Consider the following 23,641-nt stretch of genomic DNA (forward strand, 5'->3'; position numbering starts at 1 on the left):
TCACAAATAAATCCTATGGATGCAAAGGAAGAAACAAGGTCGGTGATAAAAGGAAACAGGATTCAGGAAACAGATGTTCTTTTGCAAACAGACCCAGAAAGGCTGAGAGGTGCGGGCAGGAAGAAGCAGCACGGGGACAGAGATGCTGCTCGGGGAGACGCTGGATGTCCAGCAGGATGGAGGGGAGTGCCACCTGTGTGAGTCTTCTCTAAGCCACCGGCAGCCGCGCTCCAGCGTTCACTCTCTGCCCTTCTGCTGTGCTCTGAAGGCAAGTGGGAGCATATACGTGTGGAGGTTCCATTGGCCACTGTGTGTGTGTGTGCGTGCGTGTGCACACACATTCCCTATAATACACACACAGAAAGAGATTATGATGGAGGCTCATCTTGGTTACCTGATGATGCCAGGATTATAACTGGATTCTATGAGGTTATTAATCCCCAGTTCTTGGCAGAGCCTGATTAAGGAGTGCCCCAGCTGGGCAGCAGTGGCCCAAAGTGCCACTCCACGTGGCACACTGCAGTGGCCACTGTGGGTGCTCTGTCCAGGTCTCCGTGGCCCCATTGGTTCTTGGGTGCCTAAGCCCCGATATCCTTGAACTTGACTTCTGATGGCAGCCCCTATGCCTGGACTGCCCACAGGCAGCTGGAGAAGTTGACCTGTGTTTGTGGTCCCTCAAGTGTCCGGAAGTCACATTGCCATGGCAGGGGGTGGAGGGCTTCAGCAACAGCTGTCTGGGAAGGAATATGAAAGCCCAGGTTCCTTGCTCTGACAGAAGACAAGGTCCAACTTTCACTCTAGATTTATCTGCAGGATGGGCTGAGGTGGCAGGACAGCCCGGCGTGGCCGCCTCCCACTTCCTGCTCTGCTGTCCCTGCCCTGAATAAGTCACATGCCCACAGATCCTGGCCTCAGGCCCCACTTTGGAGGAGTCTGGCCTCCGACCACTATCACAGTCCAAGAAATGCAACAAGGAAGAGAAAAATGACATTTACCTGCAGAACTTGACTCCAGTTGATTGCCCAATGCGTCTGGAAAGAGTTCTTGACTATTTACTTTGGTGTGAGAGGTGAGCCCCGCCCACTCCAAAGAACTCACTGAAGTGCCTTCTAGAGAAAGCAGATCCAGGTCCCTGTGGGCTTTTTCACTGGTTTGTTTTCTGGACTAGACATATAAATTGTAGGGAGAACGCTGAGCAGAATTGCTTGGGATGATGGTGTGGAGCTTGAGTTTTGCCTGGAGGGAACAGGAAGGAAGGGGGCTGGAGCAGCACTCAGTTCCTTCTCAAAATAGATATTGAATGGTATTAAATTCCATTAAAGTATGAGTTTTCTTGGAGTACCCACATGCCTCCAGCTGCCCCTGCTTCCTGGTGAGAAAGAGGCGGGTTTTCTGTCGAGCTCTCTGAAGAGGAGGTAAGGAAGACAGAGGCTGCCAGGGTTGGGAGGGTGTGCATGAAGGCACTGACGTCCTCGAGGGAGCAGGAGGGCTCTACAGGCCTGGGTATTCCTGGGGTCCTGCCCAGTGGCCTGAGGGAGTCAGACGGTGAGACCAGAGTTGACCGCCCCACACCCCCCATGACTATGGGATGAGTCACAGTGGGGGAGGGGTTCTGGCGTAGTCCAGGACAATGACATTTCATCTGTAAGTCTGAGAAGTATAGGGACATTCTTTCACAGGTGGAGAGAGGACCTGGCCCTGCCCACATCCGTTACCCATCAGACTTGTGTTTTAAGTCTGAATTTTGACAGAACTTCTTTGTCATGAGAAAATTAACAGGATAGGAGTCATTCAACTAACGGGTCTAACGAATATACCAAAGGTTTAGTCAAGCTAATGTCTGGGGCAGAACACAATGAGCAAATGTATGACTTGCTCACCTGTTTTTGCATCAGGTCTCTAGACTGAGTGGCAGCTGCTGTGGGAACCCTGCGTGATTCAATCTGAACGGCTATGGACCAGCTCCTGTGCTGTAGGTAAATGAAAGGAATGGGCCTACCTCTGGTTTTTGGTGTGCTTCCCATGTTTTAGGGAGTTATGTCTTGTGCCCTAATGGATGTATGTGAGGACAGACTCTGGGCCATGCTCAGCATCCAAGGGGCATAGGGAAAGGACTGGCCTCATGAAGGGGAGGATAGATCTGCTCTCACCGATTAGTAGGGATGGGTGGGCGAGCTGCAGACGACCTGAGCTCACAGAGCCGTTGTCGAGAATGAATGAAATAATGCGTGCAACCTGTCCTGGAGAGTGGCTGACCCGAAAAGTACGTAGGATGTATTGTCCTTTGTATATACATACACACACACGTGATGGTAGATACATACCACTGTATTTAATTATAACATATGAACACTCAGTAATGGACAACAATAAATTATTAGATTATAACACATTGTTATATAATATTTTATGTGTGATGTATCATTATATCAATGTCTTATGTGTATATCACTTTATGTTAATATATTATGTATAGTATATTCCTATATTGTTACGTTAACAGATCATGTATAATAATTTATTTTTAGTAATTTATTATTAAGCATTGCATTTTAAATAATACTACCATTTAATTTTATATATTGAGCTAGTGTATGAAATTGAATATTATTTTGTGTTGGTATATTATATATACATAGTACATATATACAGTACCTATTATTGTGAGCAAGGGTCTCACGGTGGAATGTTCCGGTCTGTTTGAGGAGAGAAGAGCAGTCAGTCTGCTCTGTATAGCCCGTACAAGGACACAGAGTGGGCAAGGAGGATGCAGGGGATTTTAGGATCACTGTTATAGGGCTCTGTGGGGATCTGAGCTGTATTCAGTACAAAAGGGGACACTTGCTCGTCACAAGCATGTACCAAGCTCTTCGTGCAGGCCAGGTGCTGTGCTAGGTACAGGAGAAGCAGCCACAAATGACATGGGGGGGTACCCTCCCTAATGGAGACCACCCATGCTTGGAGACCTGTGAGGAATCAACCTGAGAAAGAGAAGAGAACTGCAGGGTACCCCAGGCCACACAAGGAGGGGCTATGGCCCCATAGCTCTGGGTCTCAGGACCTGGAGTTAGGTAGGTGAGTGGTAAAGAAAAGGGCTGGCTGGTGCACAAGAAAGGAGAGTTTCAGACCAAAAGGCAGACCCTTTGAGATGCCCAGGGGGAAAGGGGGCTCTTCAGGAGCAGATAGCTGGGGGGAGCAGGCTGAGATGTGGCTGGGACATGTGCATTTGAGAGGCCTAGGCTAGGGGTCCAGGGCCAAGTTCAAATGCGCTGCGAGAGGAGAGAGCCCAGCAAGAAGCTGGGGTTGCTAAGGCAGATGGTGGGGTATTGAGGGGCCTCTGGGTGGGTGACGCAAACCAGCAGCTGGGGGAGTTCAGATTCCGTGCTGTGGCAGCCTGAGGAGCTGGAGCCGGGAGCGGGGTCAGGCTGGAGGCTAAGGAAGACCCGGGCCAATCATGGAAGCCAGGGCAGGGCCACAATGCGGAGGGGTCCAGCAAAGCTGGCACCGGGTGGAAGGAAAGGAGGCATCAAGAAGATGGGGGATGCATCTTGGGAAAAGGCAGAGGTTTGTTTTAGTGTTTCCAGCATCACATTTGGAAAGTTGGTTGAGCTTTTTTTTTTTTTTTGGATTGTTTTAGGATTCAGAAATTCAAATAGATTTATGAAACAATATATGATTTTCGCATTAGTCACTGATAACCTCTAACTGAACAGATCACTCGATTGCTTGCTAATTGCTTGTAATTGCCAAGATCATATGTATGAACAATGTGGGAATTCCCCTTCACCACACACACACACACACACACACACACTTGCATGCACACACACGCAGATTCTGAACTGTGTTACAAAGGTGTATTAATCTGACTTCTGAGAATCATGTGGAAGGATTAGGATAAAGGCTAGAGGATTTTAAAAAAAGGCTAGAGGCTATGGGGAGCCCATTTTGACTCTGTAATATGATGAATGTCTTAGCAGTTAGACAGATTGACGTGAATGGAATGGTTAAAGGGCAAGCAGACCAGAGCTCTCTCACAATGGTTCAAAGGAGGCTGATTGAGGAGATAGTCTCATGGGTGCACGAAGGGACCGATGGCCTCAAAGGTGACTCTCAGGCCGGAGTCTACAATCCTGGGATTTCATAGCCTTTAAGAAGACACCTTGGGGGAGGGGTGCCTGGATGACTCAGTGGGTTAAGCCTCTGCCTTCGGCTCAGGTCATGATCTTAGGGTCTTGTGATCAAGCCCGACATCAGGCCCTCTGCTCAGCATGGAGCCTGCTTCCCCCCATCTCTCTGCCTGGATCTCTGCCTGTCAAATAAATAAATAAAATCTTAAAAAAAAAAAAAAAGGAGGTACTTTGGGGGTCTTCTTTCTCCTTCCTCAATTTATTATTTCCTGCGCACAATTGCATCAAAACAGCCTATGCACAGTCTCCTTTGGGAGAACCCTGAGTTGACTGACGCTGGAGTAGCAGCTGGGCTTGATCAGTCCCCTGCTGGTCCCTCTTTTCTCCCCTTAGTCTTGGGGCCAGCATTCCCTGAAGTCCTGAACTCTAGCTTGAATAACCCTGTGGTTTTGGCAGGGTCACAGCACAGCCGCTAGACCTGGCTTCTTCCCTCCACATTACGTCCTCACACTCCATCACGTCGCCCACCAACTTCCCATCCCCTCCCCCCTCCTCCTATCTCCCCACCTTCTTACCCTTCATCCCTCCTATTCTCTAGCATCCTTCCCCCCACCGCTGCCTTTGCTGCAGACCAAGGGAGCAGAATTGATGGGAGCCAAGCACTCTCTCTGCAGCGATTGCCGCAAGGCTGCAAGGAGAACTTTTCAGAAGAGCTCATGCTGCTTGGTGACCTAAAGATGGAGAATGTCAAATTGCTCATTACCGTCTTCAGAAGTTCCAGTGTGAGGCCGCTGTGTCTGTCCTCTGCCCCCCGGAGTGTAACAGAGAGGCAGATGAGAGCCTCAGCTCCTGTAATCCCCGGGGAACCCTCCATGCTGAAGCTGGCCCCAGTCCTTCCTGCCGGCTCTCCCTGCTCTCACCCGGAGCCCCTGGCTGCAGAGTGGTCTTCCTGCACCACCAGCTGCAACCATGCTTCCCATCCCTAAACAGGTCTCTCTGCCGGTATCGCCACCCGCCAGCTGTTCCAAACCACAGACCCTGCCAAGCGAAGCACTTGACAGCATAAGCACTCGGGTGGCTGTGCACAAAGAGGTCACACTCAAAGAGGGCAGGAAAATAGCCCAGGACTGAAACGCGGGCCCCTGTCCCCTGTCTGACCTTGGAGACAGAACTGGTCTTGGCATCCCTCTGGCTCCTCCTCTGTGGCTAGAGGACATGGAAAGCAGTCATCTCTGAGGTTCAGCCAGCTAGAAATCTCGATCACCTGACAGCTGACATTCCAGAAAAGAATTTAAACAAGTGTTTATTTTTCTCCACCCCTGTGGTCCTTCTTAGGTTACAAAATTAGGAAATCAAACCAAAGCTGGACGCAGAATATGCCCTTCTGGGGTGGCAGCTATTTCTAGTGTGTTACTGGGCTCCAGACCTCGCCCCTTCACCAGTGCTGGTGCTTTCTTCCTTTCAGCTGCTGCTTCTTGATACTTACAAGGGGGGACACTATAGTCCCTGCCGCCCTTCCCTCAGTGTCCTGCAAACCCCCCTCCCCCCCACCCCCATGTTAATGTCTCTCTGGGACTCCCAGGTTGGCAAGGCACAGGACCGAAATGACATTCTGGGGAAAAGGAAAAAGGAAACTGATTGGAGCAAAGATAAACCAGAGTTGGAGATTCAACTGAGTACCATTTCCGGCCAGAGGGAGCACTTGGCCCGTGATGGGCTCTGTGGATGAGTCAGCACAGGAACGGCAAACGCAGCCTGTCAGGTCCCGAATCTGTGATGGAGGGGGAATATTGATCACACTGGGGCGAAAATGAGGAAGAGAGACAGGGAGGGAGGGGGAGAGAGCCATTTACACCAGACAGATGCAGATAAGGAGGCAAAAGGCGTTCAGCCCTAGTTTTCTTTCCCAAGAGCCTTGCTTTATCTTTACTAAGCTCCGAGCAGCTCTCGATGCCTTCCAAATAAGTTGGAGGTGAGCTGGCGTGGGAGGTGGGGGACAGTGGGAGTGCAAGGCTGCCGACGGTTTGCAAATGTGCCCGCACACCTGGCCACTTCTGTCAGCAGCAACACCTGCTCTGTTTGGATCCGGGCTACCTTCTCCAGCAGTAATAATGCCCGTTGCAGGAAAGGCGCCGAGCCCAAGGAGCTGACCCATTCACCCTTGGCTTTTTACCAGCAGATTCTGTTGTCCATGGTTGAAGGGACTATGTTGCCCGCAAATAGGGCTTCAGAGCAGGGAGCATGAAATACATTCCAGACAGAAAGAAGGGATTCATTTTCCCTTTGAGTACAGGTTTAGCCCATCGGAGGACAACAGTGCCGTTTCCCCCTTAGCTATGTCTGGAATGAATCTCCTGGAGATAGACTGTTGGGTGCAAAAGGGAAATGAGAAATGTAGTCTTTGAGAACTGGACACCCTGTGCCTCTACGGGTGCAGGGTTCTAGAGGGCACGCCCACAGTGGTTTTGCTGCACGTTACCCAGTACAGCATGGTATAATTAGCAACAAAACAAGCCAATGTAGCAAGCATGTATTAAACGACAGCTATGTACCAGGCACACTGTTAGCTGCGGTGCTGCAAACATGACTAAGGCTCTGAATTAGTCACACGCTTTCTCATGGTTTTGTTGGTTGTCAGGAAGGAAGTTCATATTGGAAATGCTTCACGGAACAGCATGGTAAGGAGTCACTAGAATGCTTGAAAGAACAAAGGACGTTACATTGGAATTTCACTTATTTTATGAAAGAACAAAAATAAACTGAAGCTGTTGAAACTTAAGTAAATGTTTCTTAACCACATATTCTCTAAATATAAGAGTTGACAGAAGAATTCACTGTTTGGGGTTTTCTATCCGTATGCACATGTGTACACATCGACATGTCTGGGTTTTAGAACATGATTGCTTGTCTCTTTCCACACGAAGATGAGGACATTGACATTCTCCTAGTGCTTCCGTTTCTCTTCCTCTTCCTCTTAATTCTATTCAGTTCTATTGTTATTTCTGGTTGAACTGAGTTCCCTAAAAACATATGCTCAAATCCTAACCCCTGGTACCTGTGAATGTGACTCTATTTGGAAATAGGGTCTTTGCAGATGTAAAAATGTTAATGAGGTCATACTGGATTGCAGTGGGCCCTCATGCAGCCAGCGACTGGTGTCCTTATAAGGAGTAGGAAATTCTGACCCAGACACACAGAGGAAAGAAAGCTGCGTAAAGACAGAGACTGGGGTGGTGTAACCATAAACCGTGGAATGTCCAGCGTGCTGGCAAACCCCGGAAGCTAGGAGCTGGAACAGAGTCTTCCCTTCGGCCTCCAGAAAGAATCCCCCTGTCAACATCTTGATTTGAACCTGTGGCCTCCAGTGTTGTGGGGGATTCAGTTTCTGTCGTGTGAGTGCCTCAGTCTGTGACGCTTTGTTAGGGTGGCCCCAACAAACGTATAGTTATTTTTCCAATGTCCCAGTTTATGTTGTCTACCAGTGATGTTCTGTTTGGGAACTGTAACTGTTTGTTTGTTTGTTTGTTTATTAAGATTTTTTTTAGTGTATTTGACGGGGTGGGGGGTGGGAAACACAAGCAGGGGGAGCAGCAGAGGGAGGAGAGAAGCAGGCTCCCCAGTGAGCAGGGAGCCTGATCCTGGGCTCAATCCCAGGACCTTGGGACCATGACCTGAGCCAAAGGCATATGCTCAACTGACTGAGCCCCCCAGGAGCCCCAGTAACCCTAATTCCTACTGGTGTGTGACGCGTGTGTTTCATGATGACATAGATTCATTGCTCACTAGCTGTTTCTTTAGGCGTGCAGTCTCCCTTTCCTCTTGCCTGTCATTTTATCCTCTCAGCTTTGAACTCTTGGTGAATTCCCCTCCCGGCCCTCACCCCCCCCTCCCCGCCCTGTTCTTTGTGCTATATGTTTGCTTAGCTCCCCGGCCACTTCTTTCATCTGACACATGCCTGACTAGCTCTCTGCAGACCTTCTGTTTGCTCTGAATCAAAGAGGGTAACTTGACATTACTCCTTCCCTCTCTGAGACCAAGTTGTTTTTCTCTATGAGCAGTATGAAGCCTGTGTATTTCCCTTTCTGGTGCCTCAGAGAATTGCAGGTGTAAAGGGAAGAGACTCAACTGACAAGAGCTGGGATAGTTGCTGGACCGTCTAGACTTTCTTTCATGAAAGTTCCCTCTCTGCAACAGGCCCTACTCACCCAGCTGGAGGGTATGCCCCACTCGCATGGGAACTGGGCTAAGGCTTACAGATTATTTCCCCAAAGCTATGCACACTCCGCCAGGCCTTTGGTCAGTCTCTGATTCACCCCCTTCCTTGTTTTACCCATTTTCCTCCCACAACTGATTCCACTACTCATTTATCAGAAGAGGAGAGAGAGAGACATCTCTCCTCCTAGTTTGGCTCTCAGGATTTGGGGGACCCACAGTTATGGCTCTGGGAGCCATATGGCTGCTGTCCAACCACAGGGCTCCATGCCACATTCTTCCTTGCCTTGGCTTCCGACTTTTTTTTTTTTTTTTTTAATTTATTTATTTGACAGACAGAGATCACAAGTAGGCAGAGAGGCAGGCAGGGTGGTGGGGGGAAAGCAGGCTCCCTGCTGAGCAGAGAGCCCCATGTGGGGCTTGATCCCAGGACCCTGAGATCATGACATGAGCCGAAGGCAGAGGCTTTAACCCACTGAGACACCCTGGCACCCCTTGGTTTCTGATTTTTGACATGTATGGGTTTTTTTTTGTTTTTGTTTTTGTTTTTTCCCTGAGTTATACTCATTTCTCCCTTGGTTGCTATCAGAAAATTCCTTTTTTCCCCTAGTTTAATTTTTTTCTCCCTTACTTTTACTGAGAATTGGGAAGAGATGTTCTGTAAAGCCATCTTAACTCAGAAGTTCACTACTAAAAATAATGAGCTTATCTTGAAGTTGTTTAAAATAATAGCAGCTGATGTTGACTAGGTAGATGGGTGACAATACTGTCACTCAGACTTCTAATTTCATCGTCCTTTTTGTTTTTTTAAAGATTCTATTTATTTATATGAGAGAGAGGAAGAGAGAGCACAAGTGGGAAGCAGGGGCAGAGAGAGGGACGACTCCCCGCGGAGCAGGAAGCCCGACACTCGGTGCTCAATCCCAGGACCCCAGGGTCGTGAACTGAGTCGAAGGCAGACGCTTCACTGACTGAGCTACCCAGGCGCCCCTCATTTCATCATCCTTACCCTAGAGAATTGTCGAAGAGAAAAGAACCACAAAGGATGAGTTTTGCTTGCCTTGGAGAGGGTTCTCCAGAGCAACAGAAACAAGAGGATCCGCAGACACCCGTATGTGTATCTAACTTATTATATCTGGAGGGAGATTCATTAGGGGCAATTGGCTCATGCGATTATGGGGCCAAGAAGTTTCACAGTCTGGGTGCAAGAGCAGAGACCCAGAAGAGCAGGGGTCCAGTTCCAGTGTGAGCGGGAGGCCCGACAACAGAGAGACCAGGGGTGTCAGTCCGGGTCCAAGTCTCAAGACAGGAGAAGATCAATGTCTCAGCTTCATGGGCAAGCAGAGAGACGGAGAACTCCTCATTCCTCCATCTTTTTGTTCTAGTTGGGACGAGGGTTGTTGTGTTTGCTCTGCCTAATCCAACAGATGGATGGGGTGCACCCACACCGGGGAGGGTCTGCGGATTCAAATGCTAATGTCTTCTGGAAATACTTTCATAGAGACAACCAGAACCACGCTTAACCAGATGTCTGGGCATCTTGTGACCCAGTCATGTTGACACATAAAATCAACCATCGCAGGCAGTACTCAGCATGATAGCTAAGAATTCAGATCACGGAGTCCGAGAGACACAAGTCTGAATTTTGGGCTCTGCTATACACGCTGTGTGGCCTTATTTTAGGTGACTTCACGTCTCTGTGCTGTAGCTCCCGCATCTGTAAGATGGGAACGAAAAGAGAACCACCAGGAGGGCTAGTTGCGAGGATGAAAGGTGATTAGGCACGAACTAGGATCTTTGTGACTAGAAGAACCCTCGGGCTGGAAGGAATTGCCGAGTCCATCTGACTTTTCTTATGGATTATATAGGAAGAATGAAACCAGAGCCCAGACAGACAAGCTCAGCCTGTCTCTGAGGAGAGAGCCGGTAATGGAATCCGTGTGTGGTGCCCAGAATGGAAATGAGAGATATACAGCAAGACTATCGGTCATTCCGTACCACGAGGGCCACTTTGGCTGGCCGCACAGACGAGTCTGGTTGTCGGGGCTGGCTGGGGCTGCCATGGGCAGCGTCTGAAGCAGGATCTAGAAGTCAGTCAGGTGCTTGGGCCCTTACGGTCAGATGACTCTACGGGTGTGAACTCCTGTATTCATCCCAGTGGGGGGAGGGTCTTCACATTCCCTCGTTTCTCCATTAATCTTATCTTTTCGCTTTTACCAAATATGCCCTTTTGGGGAGGAATTTTAAAAAAGCAATCAGGTGAGTGCCGTGGGAGCCCTGCCATCATCAATAATGGTGTCACTAATCAGTATGATTTTATTCATCACAACAAAACTTCTGAGCACGAGCCCTCACCAGGCATTCCCTCCTTATCTTTACATGACCGGATGCGGCAGCGTAAAAGGCTTTTCCCCTTCTTTGGGTCATCCGTGGGGAAATGGAGCAACAACAGTGGTCAACTGCGTCCAAGAGACACTCAGCAACAGAATAGCTCAACCTGGAGATCACCTCCTGAGACAGAAAGGGTCAAGCCCCTCGTGTCTGCTTGCTGACCTCACTGTCTCTCAGGTGGGCTCGTCCCCACCCTCCCAAAGTTCGGGAGCAGGGCTCCTCGGGCAGAGGTCAAGGCTAGTTGACTTTGTCTGGCCATGGATCGTGCATGTGGTTCCAGTCACCCAGAGAGCCGGTGCAGGGACTCTCATTTCAATATGGTGTCTTCCAAGGAAGCAGTTTTATGACTTAAATCTCAAGCCCTCTCCTCGGCGTCTTCCCAGCACACCTTCCTTTTGGCTTCCGAGGCATCGGTGGCTACAGGGGTGTTCCTGTGTGCACCATGTTGTGACTTAGCTTGCTATCTGTCCCAGCCCTTGTCATTCTGTCCTGAACACACTAGGTGCTCAATACATATTTGTTAAACTGACTTAGAGCAATGAATCCATTCATATGCAGAGAATAATGGTTTGAGAACTGAAGATGTTCCAAGCAGATTTCGGAGGCAATACCAAAAGGAGTTTTTTTGTTTTGTTTTGTTTTGTTTTAAGTGTGGGGTCAGAGAAATTAAGGGACACTGGCTGCCATAAAGGCTTGATACAATAATGGTTTATCTTGTCATTACATCCCAGTGTAGGTCTGGGTGCCTCTTCTACAGCGTCTGGGCTGTTCTGTTACTGTCCCACCAGCAGATAATTCCTATAGAAGGTCCCACTTCTGAGTCAAATACAGGTCATAAAAGTTCTAACTTCAACTGAAACTGTCTTGTGTCTTCTACAAAATGCTAGACTTACAACATAATTAAAAAAAAAAAACCCACAGTATTTATGCTAGTGATCAGGGCAGCCTCATTAAAAGTGTGATTACATCCAAATTGTCTTTATCAAGTCATTTTGTTCTTTAAAAAAATGTATTAAATAGATAATGGTGCATTGAGTCTCATGCTATATGATGTGTGGAATGCAAAAGAAGTAGAACGCATTGCCTACAAAAGTTAGGAATCTGTCTGCAGGAGGGGATAACGGGGTACTGTGGGAATGAGTAAAAAGTGAGAGTCTCCTGTTTTATGGTATCTGAAGTTAGGGACTGTGAACACGCCATTGGTTTTGTTAGAAGTGGGCACATGGTGGGGTAAAATGGTGGTCTAATGGGCAGTTTGCTGAAGTAGAGAACAGATTTAATACAGTAATATTAACAATGTGTTTAATGACCTTCCTTTTTTGAAATGTGACAATATGTGGTCAAAGAAGAAGGTGCAGGTTTAAGAAGTTAATATTTATAAAGCATGAAAGACACAGTTGTTAGGATAACTTTTTTTGTGAGTGGGGCTTGGGAGGCAGGTTGGGAGTGGGCTCAGGGGTTTGTGTTTGTTTCTTTGTTTTTGTTTTTTTTGGCTTGGCCAAAAGATCAGTCATATTCCTGTGTACCCTGTTTTGCCTAAATCATGTGCTGGTGGTTCTGGAAAAAAAAAAAAAGGAATAAAGAGAATGTGTGTATTTGTGTCAGCCAGAACTCTTTCCTGTGATGTATTAGCATTACTTCAGCTATAAGTATAATTTTTGTTTAAACCTAGAAGCAGGACAACAGTTTTCCCACACTCTGCCCTGACGGAGGAAAAGAAATTGCTTCAACAATGTGTTTACTTTTTTGCCTGCCTCATTGTCAGTAATGTATTAAGAGGTAGTGGAGTTTACATGTTTTTGGAGGAAAATATGAATATTTAATTTAATCTTAATATCCCAACTATCAAATTAAAAAAAAAAAATGGTGGGAGTCTCAGCAGGGTTGAGTCAGGGTTCTTTAGGAGCCTCTTGGAGGGAATCCAGCTGGGTCAGGGGATGATTGGGAGAGGACAGGCAGGTGAGCACTTTCCAGGCAGAGTGGGCTGGGGGAGGGCTCAGGAATGGAGCTCCAGTAGAGGGACTAGGATGGGAAAAGTCACTGAGGCAGAGAGAGCATGGCGCATTCAGAGATCTGGACGGTTTCCCGTGGCCTGAACATTTGGGCGGAGGAGACCAGGGAGACAAGAGTGATGCACAGGGGTCAAGCCTGAAGTCCTCCAACAGTGAAGGCTGCTTCGGCCTCTTGGACTTTATCTTCTCTTCGCTGGGTCTAGCCTTTTCTTCCCAGGCCTGCGACATTGTCTTGGGTCCTACCCCCCTGCTCTCAACCATCTGTCAGGCACAAAACTCCATGATCCCAGGTGAGCTGTTAGACAAATGCAGGTGTTCATAAAATAAAAGATAAGCCACTGAACTGGAAGAAGATATTTGCCACATGTGTAACCAATAAAGGTTTAGCAACCAGAGAACATAAAGAATGACTGTAAGTCAATAAGAAACAACTCAGTAGAAAAATTAGGCACAGCATGGGCGAGGTGTTTCACAGAAGGGAACCATGAATGGCCAGTAACAAAATGACAAGATGCCCACCAGGTCAGTCCCCAGGAGGATTAGAATTCAAGCTGCTCTCTCAGCCCAGTCTCTTTCCGTTTTTGTTCACAGACATTGAAAACCAAAGTGCCTTTCGGATCCAACGGGATGGCACCCCGACGGTGACATTTCCGGTCTTGGGTCAGGTTGGGAGAGAGGATATTTGGGACAAAGAGTCCCTTGTTTTTCAGATTTCAGCAAGTGAGAGACTACTACCTTCTTTTATCGTTAAGGAGGAAAAGGCTGCCTATTTGGTTAATCTGACCACTTTGTTTAGGTTAATTTTAGTTTCCACAGAATAATGAATGCAGCTGCCCGAGTCCCTGGGAGCTGCAGGCTGAAGCTGTCATGGTAATGGGGTCCTGACAGAGTTTTTCCAGCCTCAGCTCATGCAGCCCTTCTATAATTTCTCCTCCCCTGCCTCTTATACCCTGTACTCTGGGCACAGGGAACTATTTAAGCCCTCTGACTACGCCACAATATTCTAAACCCCGAAACTGTTGCATATACCTCCGGCTCTGATGGAATGACCTCTACCTTGCCCCCACCCCGAAAACTCCTGCCCATCCTTCAAGACCCAGCTGAAAATTCCCTCTATGACTCATTCTTTTCCTGATCTACCCATGCAACATTAGTGTGGTCCCTCTTCTGGGTTTCTGTTGCACTTAAAACAAAAGACAAGTCTCTTCTGTTATAGTGCTTGTCTCATTGTGTTGTTACTATCATATATCATTTGTCTTCTGCTCCCAAGCGTGGGACGCTGAGGCTGGGAATTGTGTCTCTTCACTTTTGCATCAGGATGGTGCCTGGCCTTTGAGAAGTAAATGAGGAATATCCTTTTACATGAGAATGAAAGTCCAGAAATTCTCTGAATATTTTTAGGATGATCCTTTAATCTGCGAGGCATGGGGTTTTCCAGGAAGAGGTTGCGCTGTATGGCAGAATTGGGTCCCTGCAGGTTTTTACGTGCTGCACATTTATTCCATACCAGCGAGCTCCCATAGATTGCTTAACTGCAATTCTGCAGGGAAGGGAAGATGCACAAAGTGTTTTCAGCATGGACTTTTAAGTTTACCTTTCTGAAAATCTCCTAGGAACTGCTTTTACCTAAGGGACACAATTTGGCACTCTGAGTATATTATTTAGGTTTCTGTGAAATCCTAGATGAATCCTGGACTGTCATTGTCATGTTTCTGAGAGACGAAGGCAGAAGGTCAGACCAGGGTAACAGAGAAGTTCAGCACCTGGAGAGCACAGTGCTGTCCCCGGGCTTCCTCACTCCCCCTCCACTTTGTGACAATGGAGCCAGTTTCTAACGAGGGCTGCAGAGAAAGGGTCAGCTGGCCTATTCATTATGGGCTCCTTCACACCAAGCTGACTTGAATCCCACTGGGCCTGGACACCACCACAGTCCTTCTGAAAAGGGCTCTTTTGCCCCCAGTGTTCTTCAGGGGTGGTGCTCCCCTTCTAGAACTTTCTTTCAGAAGGGACCTGAGTTCGCTCAGCATGGCAGGGGAGGTAAATGGGTGATCAAGCCCACTTGGGAACCGAGCACCAATGACGGATGGGCCCCAGGGGGCAACTGAGTCTTAAGGAAGGACTGAGAGTGTCGAACGGGTCCGCTGGTCAGGCGGCCACGGTGCGGGGGGCCTGCTGATGGGTCCCGTCAGAGCGCGTGTGGGCTAGAGTGCCTGAGAGTGGATGCACCTTTGGAAACAGATGACAATGAAGGTGCTGGAGCCCGGCCCACTGTATACAGTCGCCCCGCTCATTCTCTGCAGCCAAGGGGCTGCTGTTCACTGGGACTGCACAGGGATGAGTGTGCACTTGTGGCTTTGGGCCTTCACATGTCTAGCTCCATTAGGGCAGACTATGTTCTCCTAGGCCAATGGGGCCAAACTCTTCCCCCAAGGCACATGGACCCATTTTCCTCACTGCACTGGGTTGGGCGCAAGTAACGGGGAGGGAGGGAGGTAAGCCCAGGAATACTGTGCTTCGGGCGGCCTGGGCTGAGCTCTGCTCACAAGGGCCTGCTCAGTGGGAAGGGGGCATGTAGAGGATGGTTCTGGAGTTAGTGAGACCCAGCCTGGAGTTCTTCCTCTGTTGTTACTGTGACGGGCGCTCCTGGCTCGTGCATCCCACCTCCCCCTGTTCCTGGATCGCCGCTCAGGAGCACCTGAGTTTCTTTCTTTCTTTCTTTCTTTTTTTTTTTTTTTTAAAGATTTTATTTATTTATCAGAGAGAGAGAGGGAGCACGAGCGAGCACGGGCAGACAGAGTGGCAGGCAGAGGCAGAGGGAGAAGCAGGCTCCCTGCCGAGCAAGGAGCCCGATGTGGGACTCCATCCCAGGACACTGGGATCATGACCTGAGCCAAAGGCAGCTGCTTAACCAATTAAGCCACCCAGGCATCCCAGCACCTGAGTTTCTTGTCTCCAGAGTGTACTGTAAGCCTGCCTGCTTTCGGCCCTAGAGAGGTAACGCTCCCCTGGGGTTGAGCACTGGGTAGTGGTGGCGGGGGTGGGGGTGGGGGGGTGCATTCTTCACGTGCTATGAGAACACATGCTTGTGTTGACTTCCTTCTTTCCTACCCTACCCTTCCGGACTTCCTGGGATCAGCTCCTAAGTTACTGACTGGTACAGTCTGTACTTGACTATCTTAGGCTCTGCTCTGTCTCCCTCTTCTGGGAGGGAGCCCAGACTAAGAGAGCGACCTCATGCATCTGTGTCATGGTTGTATGTGTGTGTGTGTGTGAGTGACTAGCAGGCCCTTCCCAGGATCTCTGCAAGGCTGACTGAGGTGATTGGGTAAGGCATTTGGCACAGCTTGTGGCCCTCAGTAAGCATGCGCTCTCGCCATTTCCTGCCGTCTCCCGGGGACGATTCCATCTACCGCTGTAGGGACAACATTGGCTTTCCTGCCTCCAGACATTTCGTTATTCCCAGAAATAGTATCTTAATTAATACTTTGTCTGAAACGATCCACGGGGAGAAACACCAACTGCCAAAACGAAGTACAGTCTTGGTAAATAGGAAATAGGCAAATGGTAACACAAACAAACAAGAGACATCCGTGTGGGAACCGGCTGGTACTTTGAGGTTAATTCTCCCTCCCCACCCAGAATCCGAGTGTAACTGCTTTGGCCCCAGCCTGTGACGCCCCCTACTTCGGACTGGGGGGAACCCATCTTCTTGAACTTCAGTGACAGTGGAATGGCACTAGTGTCTTGGTCTTTTCTGCACACAGAGGTCACGCAGGGACTCCTTCATACTTGCATCAACAGAGTCCTTGCTGTCCACAAAGACCTCTCCCCGCCCCCAGGCAGGTATGCAAGAAAGGGACTCACAGGCCACGCTTTGCCTGTGACATTTACTTAGCTGGCGGCGGCCTGTTTGAACAATCCTAGCCCGACAGTCCCTGTCCTGTTGTAGAGGGCTCGATCATGTGATTAAGCAAAACTTTCAGAGGGCAGACTTCTTTCTGTAGAGGGAAATCTGGATATCCTCCTGGGGCTTTGATTGGGAACATGGTTTCCTTAGTGTTCCATGTGTGGGGACGGCCTCGAAGCTAGAAACAGGACACATCTGTGGCCACTGGTCAGGGCTAACTTCTTTTAACCTGCCCTTGGCTGTGAGTTCACCCCAGGCTCCTGCTCCCAAGGCCTCCAGGAACCCCTGGGAAAGGACTGTGAGTTCATTCACCTCACCTGGCGATTCAGCCCTGCTGACACTGGAGTAGATCAAATTTAAGGGTGAATTAGACCCATTATGGCCCCCAGAGGGCAATTAGGTTCCCAGACAAAGGGATTCTCAATGTCATTGCAGAGCCTGAAAGAGTTAGTTAAGTCCACTTAGTGAGGTATTTACTACCAAGGATCTTAGGCAGCGGATAGTTGATAAGATTATCTGGACAATAAAGATAAAAGAAATCCTTGGTAGTGGAGTGAATTAACTGGACAATGCTTCCATTACCCACAGTGGAGCTGTGGCTAATAAACATTTTTTTCATATTTTGGAGTCAGGCCTGTTTATGCTGACATCTAGATGAGGGGCAGCAAACTTTTCCCATAAAAGGCTGGATGGTAAATATTTTAGGGTTTGCAGGCCAGATGGCCTCTATCACAATCAACTCTGCCAGGGAGGCAGAAAAGCCCCTATAACAAGAGCAAACCAACTGGGGTGATCGTGTGCCAATAAAACTTTATTTGCGAACACAGGATATGGGCCGGATTTGAATTGCAGGTACTTAAACGAGAGTGAATTCTTGCAGACACACTATTTTATTGAATTATCTTACTGAATCCACTCAGTGGGCCTTTACTCCATCAGTAGATTTTGGCTAAGCATCTACTATGTGCTGAGCGCGATGGTCGGTGCCCACAAATGGCTAATAAAAGACACAGTTCCTCTCTTCATAAAGCTTATAATCAGGTCTAGTGGGGGATACAGAGAAATGAACAGGCCTGGACACTGCTGCATGAGAAGCCCTGGGTGGGGTCATTTCAGGTGGTGACAGCAGAGAGGGACTCTCCCCGCTAGACTTGACAGGTCCCAGAGGAGGTGGCCTCAGAGTTGTAGCTGGAAGGAAGATGAAGAATGGGCCAACTTGTCCAGGGAGATCTGGATTTGGGAGATGAGAAAAGGGAGAAACAGAAAAAAGGTGTTGAGACCCAAAGCCTTGAATTCTGGGGCAAGCCACGAGCGGTTAGCTGGATACAAGGGAGAGGCTGAATCACACAGGGCCCAGGGAGCTATGGCACCAAACCAAACCAAACCCAGAACAAAAATTCCACTGAGAAACCTGAAGATCTAGCTGGCTTTGTGAAGCAATTCAGGAACCGGGCAGCACCTCCCCTTCATCTTGTAAATTTCAGGGAGCTCCAAGGGGCTGTACAAAAAGGAGGGTTTTATAGGAAGGAGGATAGAACCAGAAACTTGTTAGCAAAAGAAAAGAATGAATTGTTCTGGTCAAGGTCACCTTCCCTTAGCGGGAGGGGACAGGGGGTTCTCAGTAGGTGGAATGCTTCATCCTCCTTTGGGGATGGAGAGGGTCCCAAGTGACAAGATTAGATCCTTGATGGTAACCAGAAAATTCCTGACTGACTGCTGGAGAACTCCATTTCTCAGCATGGTGGAAGCTGTAATTAGATTAGGTAGTTGGCTTCAGCTTGGTGACTTGGTCAAAATGATGCCAGAGCTAACATACAGCATTATATTAGTGTCCGGTGTACAACAGTGACTCAGCAATTCTATACATTTCTCAGTGCTCATCAAGATAATTGGCCTCTTGATCCTGTCACTATCTCACCCCCCCCCCCCATCTGCCTCCAGCAACCGCCAGTTCTCTAGAGTTAAGAATCTGATTTTTTGTGGTTTTCTTTTCAACAGGATGATGGAGGAAAGTGACACAATTGGATTGGCATGGAGAGTTGGAAACCTGTCTACCTGGGCAGCAAGGGAGGGACCGGGAGGGATTTGGCTGGGGCTCGGGAGCAGCGATCCAGGCAGGGACATGGGATGGTGGCCAGATGGGTGAGGCTAGCAGATGTGGGAGAAACGCCTGCATTCTAGTGACCTGGTGCTGAAGTAGGCAGAGATAGTAAGTCTATGTTGATGGTCAGCCCTCTTTCTCAGACGAGTTTGAGGCCTGTGAAGGTGTGGGGATGAGCATGGAGCCAAACTTGGATTTAGGGTCGAATGGGCCTTGGGAAACCCAAGGTGGAGAGTCGGGGGTGATAACCATGACGGGGAGATGAAGTTGGACTTCTGGGTGAGAGCAAGCTGGCCAGCAGGGAGGAGGGGCTGCAGAGTATGGGCAAAGAGCCAACTCTTCCACTGCTAGGGAAGAAAAGGAGGTTCCCGAGGGAGAGGAGTGAGTGTCCAGTGGTCAAGCCCTCCTGGACAGACTAATGACTTGATGAAGATTTTCTCACCCATGCCTTCCTTTCAGTCTATGCAGGATCATTCCTGTTTGTTTCAGGACAAAGCTTAGATCTATAAAGGAAGCCAGTGGAGAATCAGATTCACTCAACCAAAACTCACATTACCGTCGATTTGACTGACACACATGTCAGAAGGCACATCAGAGTCTAAAGGATCCTTAGGGGCTATCCAGCTGTCTGCACCCTTCTGGCACCTCCACCAGTTGCTCCCCCCCTCCCCCCCGTGCGGAGGCCAGCAGTGGTTGCCATGTGAGAGTTTCACTCCTGAGTCAGGCTCCAAAACCTTGGGCAAACGACGTGAGCTGGTTGACGGGCAGAGTGAGCTGCAGGCCCGGGAGCTCGGCGTTCATCTTGGCCAGTTCTAGAGGTAGACGTGTGTCAGGCTCCATAGCCCTCCTCCCCCCTCTTGCAATGCTGGTAACTTGTGTTTTTGGCAGCTCCCAGACATGGGGCCTCACTGTACAAAACCCCAAAGGTGGGGAACAAATGCGCCCTGCACATTTTTCCTTCCTCTCTCTGCAGCTGGAATTCTTGATGAGGCATTTCTTCTAGGGCAATCCTGGCCACTCGATGTTGCTAACCACTGGCCAACATCATGGTTTCCTCGCACGGCAGCCCCATTGCCTTCTTGGAGGAATCGTTTGCCTGTCAAGGGAAGGTGAGCTGAGTGGAAGGCAGTTTTGCTTGGCTAAAATCCATCCCCTTTCTCTATCAAGTTCTCCTTTTACACTTAGGTTCTAGAAAGAAATTCAGCCTTGGAGGCCAGGCAGGCCTGGGCCTGATCAGGAGCCATGGAATCCATGCCACGAGGCAGGGCAGGAGCCATCACTGTGCCTGCTGTTCATTCACAGACACCAGGCGGTGAAAGCCTGTCCAACTCTGCTTTGGGATCTGAGCTCCCCTGCTCCTCATTCCCCTCCAAAAGGCTTTGTGCCCTCCTGGACAGGTGATCAAGGATGTTTCCCGGGCCATCCAGGTGCTTCCCTACCATATTACTTTTCTAGGGTTGTCACAACATGGGCTACAGACCGGTTGGCTTAGACAACAGAAACAGGATGCACCTTTGACACCTGGCTAGGAAATCTCAGCTAGCTATCCAAGTTCATTGCTTACACGTTCTATTTTGCACAAAGCCATAGAGCACAATTGCGCCAAGCCCTCTGCTACTGCGTAATAAGGATCACCTTTCTGACGGTTTGTCATAATCTGCTCCTCACTTCTGGCTGAGAACTCACTAGAAGCTCCTGTACGTTCCGGTTTCTAGCAACATCCTGTTCATGATGCTGTATGCGTTCTCTAAGAACATGCAGCAGTTAATTTCCCTACAGCTGTCCTTTCTTTCTAGACCCTCACCAGAATTGTCTTTGACACCCATATTTCTACCAACAATTTTTCAAGGTGACTTTGGTTTTTCAAACATAGCTCAATACTTCTCCAGGCCTCTACCCATTACCCAATTCTAAAGATATTTCCACATGTTTACGTATTTGTTAGAGTAGCCCCCTATTTCCCAGTACCAAAATCTATATTAGTTAGCTAGGGCTGCCTTGTGCTCACCACAGACGGGGCAGCTCAAACAACAGTCTTATTGAGTCTTACTTAGTCTTAACTGTCTGTGAGGGATCACTTTTTGTGTCAATTTGACTGGACCATGGAATGCCCAGGTATCTTGTCACACGTCATTCTGAAAGATTACTGTTTTAGATGAGATAACCACTTAAATTGGTAAACCCAGTAAAACAGATTGCCCACCCTAATATGGGTGGGCTGCATCCAATCAGTTGAACGCCCAAATAGCACAAAATGACTGGCCTCCTCTGAGCAAGAGAAAATTCCTCCTCCCCGACTTCTTTTGAACTGGGACATCAGCTTTTTTCTGCCTTTAGACTTGAACTGAAACATCTGCTCTCTCTGGATCTTGAGAAAGGGCCCAGTGTGAACTCAACTTCAGCTTATACAGAAGTATACAGAGGCAACCAGGTGTTTCAAAGGGAGAATGAGGGGACAGACAAGGGATGAGTGGGGTTCTTTAGAGTCAGGGAAGAACAAAATTCCAAGAGGCAGGGTTGGGGGGGATGAGGGCTCTTTTCCTTGTGAAACCCCTTTGGGTTAGCTCTGGTGCTTGTTGAAATTAGGTTTTGACCCTTTCACAGAGGCTGGGAGAGGGACCCTCTTCTGGTGTTGGCTGGAGCAAATGATTTGGCAAATCATTGCAAATTCCTTTGGCAGCCTCAAATTTTCTCAGGTGGGCACTTTGAGGGGTGCTGGGGTTATTAGTCAGGTATGGCCTCGAGCTGTTAGCAAATATGTCAGTGTTTTGATCAAGGCCAAGGTGGAGGCCTAGTTGAGAAGTGGGCTCAGAGGAGCCTGGCTAGTTTGGCCAACAGAATGATTACTTCTAACCAGAAGCCCTAGAGCAGAGGGCCCCTTCAGAGCCCTTGTACTCAGAGGGGAGGCCACGGGCTCTGTGTGACCAGCACTGGTGGAGCTGCCTGGGCAGGGGCCTGACCTCAGGGCACAGTTGCTTTCTCTGTAGAGGCAATTCCTCCCAGTGGACAGTCCCTGGCTGCCCTGCTCCCCACCACCAGGAAAGCAGTTCTCAAAGGCTTGGCAAGGCTGAGAATCCGCAGGCTGAGAAGTCAATTCTTGCGGTCAGGTGGCAAGATCTGAACAGGGCAATGGCAGCAAAGCCATCACAGTTGAGCAGCCTCAAGATTTCTTCACTTCGTTGTCAGTATTGACAGGGATGGGAAGTGGACAAAGGCACAGAAGGCAAAAGGAACCACAGTGCATTCGCTCGGCTTCCACGAACACTGTGGGTTTACTGTCCCACACCCTGTGGGGTCTCAGTGCTATGGGCAGGCACCACACTCATTTCACTTCATACTTACAGTCTTCATGGGTTTTATTTAAAAGTAACTAGGCCTTCACAAAGTTGGTTCTCAGTCTTCCTCATGGTGGCGAGGACTTTGAGAAATATTGGACAGTACTGGGGTGTCCCGCTTTTCCACAGCATGGATCTTAACAAAGGCCCCCAGGGTTTTTATTCTAGCAACAGGATGCTGTCCCTCTGCACCAACCCAGGAAGGGCGAGCCCTCTCTGCCGATCTTTGTCATCTTGTGGGAACTTACAGGTCATCCAGAAATTATGACAGCAACGTCTGCAGGAAAGATTTTGGTTTTGTTCTGTTCTGCTTTGTTTTCAGCTTTCATTGTATGAGCATGAATGTGGAAGCTCAGTGGGAACCATTTCTTTTATGATTATTCTAATCCAGGAAGAAAAGCCAACTGCTGTTTGGAGCGTAAAGAACCAAACTTTGACGCTCACTTCACCCGGTTGCAGAAGGCCCCTTTGTTTGGATCTGGGGGGCTTAGGTCCCACGTGGGACCCTCTTTTCCTTTTCCCAGTGCATGGAGAGTGCACCTGTGCTTCATGGAAGGCCCAGCCCTGCTTCTGAGCCGAGATAGTCAGCCCATATGTTTACTACACTGCACCATCTTTTTTTTTTTCAGATTAAATGAATTGACAGATATTAAGAAGAGCCTTGAGAGGATTACTGGAGTATTCCCAAGGCTTCCTCCACCTTGCTTTGGTGTAGGAGATCCCAAAACATATGCCCATCATCAGCGTCCCTAGAAATTGTTCAGAGACCCAAAAAGCATCCAGCGAAGTCTGTGTGATCAGCAACCATGTTATATTTCTTGAGGAGGGGGAGAGTAAAACCATATTCCAAGCAGTATGACATTAAGAGACTGTAATTTATTAATCAGAATAAAAGATCAAAGTTGTAACATTGCAAGAAAGTGGGCTCCATTTGTTTGGGAAGTGAATTTAAGGAAAAGTACCTACTCTTTGAATTTGTGGGTCAGAATGGCAGGTTGAATTGCAAAATAAACCCCCTTACTCTTTCATTAACCTAACTTCCCAGGTCGCGGGGGCACAATGAGGATCTTACCAGGGGCCTACGGCTGGGAATGAAGTGTTCTTTTTCCTTTCCTAGAAGCACATAGAATGCCAGTGCTCCACAGCCTGGGTTAGAATCCTGACTCTGCTGTGGTCCTGTAGGCAAGTTAACAAACCTCTCTGTGCCTTGGGTTCATCCCCTTTCGTGTGGGAATGGTGGTGGCTTCTAACTCAGGAAGTCTTTTCAGTATTTGATGAATTAGTGGTTGCTGAGTACCTAGTGACTGGCATAGGGTAAGCAGCCCACAAAGTTAATATGATTTCCCTCCTGTCTGGGGGGTGGAGGTGTCCCAGGATCAGGCGAGTTGTCTGCGAGATCAGCACCTGTGACACACAGTAGCTGTAGAACAAGTCCATGCCCTTGAGCTGGTGGTTACATTAATCACATTTTCTTATTTTCAATGTGAGATTTTTACAACTTTCATAAAAAAATGGGGCTCCTGAGCTCAGCCACCATGGAAGGGTGTCATATA

General features: G+C 48.6%; 1 long non-coding RNA gene across 2 annotated transcripts; it reads left to right on the forward strand.

Annotated features, from left to right (window-relative positions):
- Positions 1-1,153: 1,153 nt before the first annotated feature.
- On the forward strand, positions 1,154-22,970 carry LOC131834469 (uncharacterized). Of its 2 annotated transcripts, none has more exons than XR_009354891.1 (3): positions 1,154-1,415; positions 1,896-1,976; positions 22,718-22,970. It is a non-coding gene; the product is annotated as an uncharacterized LOC131834469 (long non-coding RNA). The 2 variants fall into 2 exon arrangements; XR_009354892.1 differs by lacking the exon at positions 22,718-22,970 and adding an exon at positions 9,156-11,706.
- The last annotated feature ends 671 nt before the right edge of the window (positions 22,971-23,641 follow it).

The sequence above is a fragment of the Mustela lutreola genome, chromosome 6 (genome assembly GCF_030435805.1).
Source record: "Mustela lutreola isolate mMusLut2 chromosome 6, mMusLut2.pri, whole genome shotgun sequence".
In the NCBI taxonomy this organism is placed as follows: domain Eukaryota; kingdom Metazoa; phylum Chordata; class Mammalia; order Carnivora; family Mustelidae; genus Mustela; species Mustela lutreola.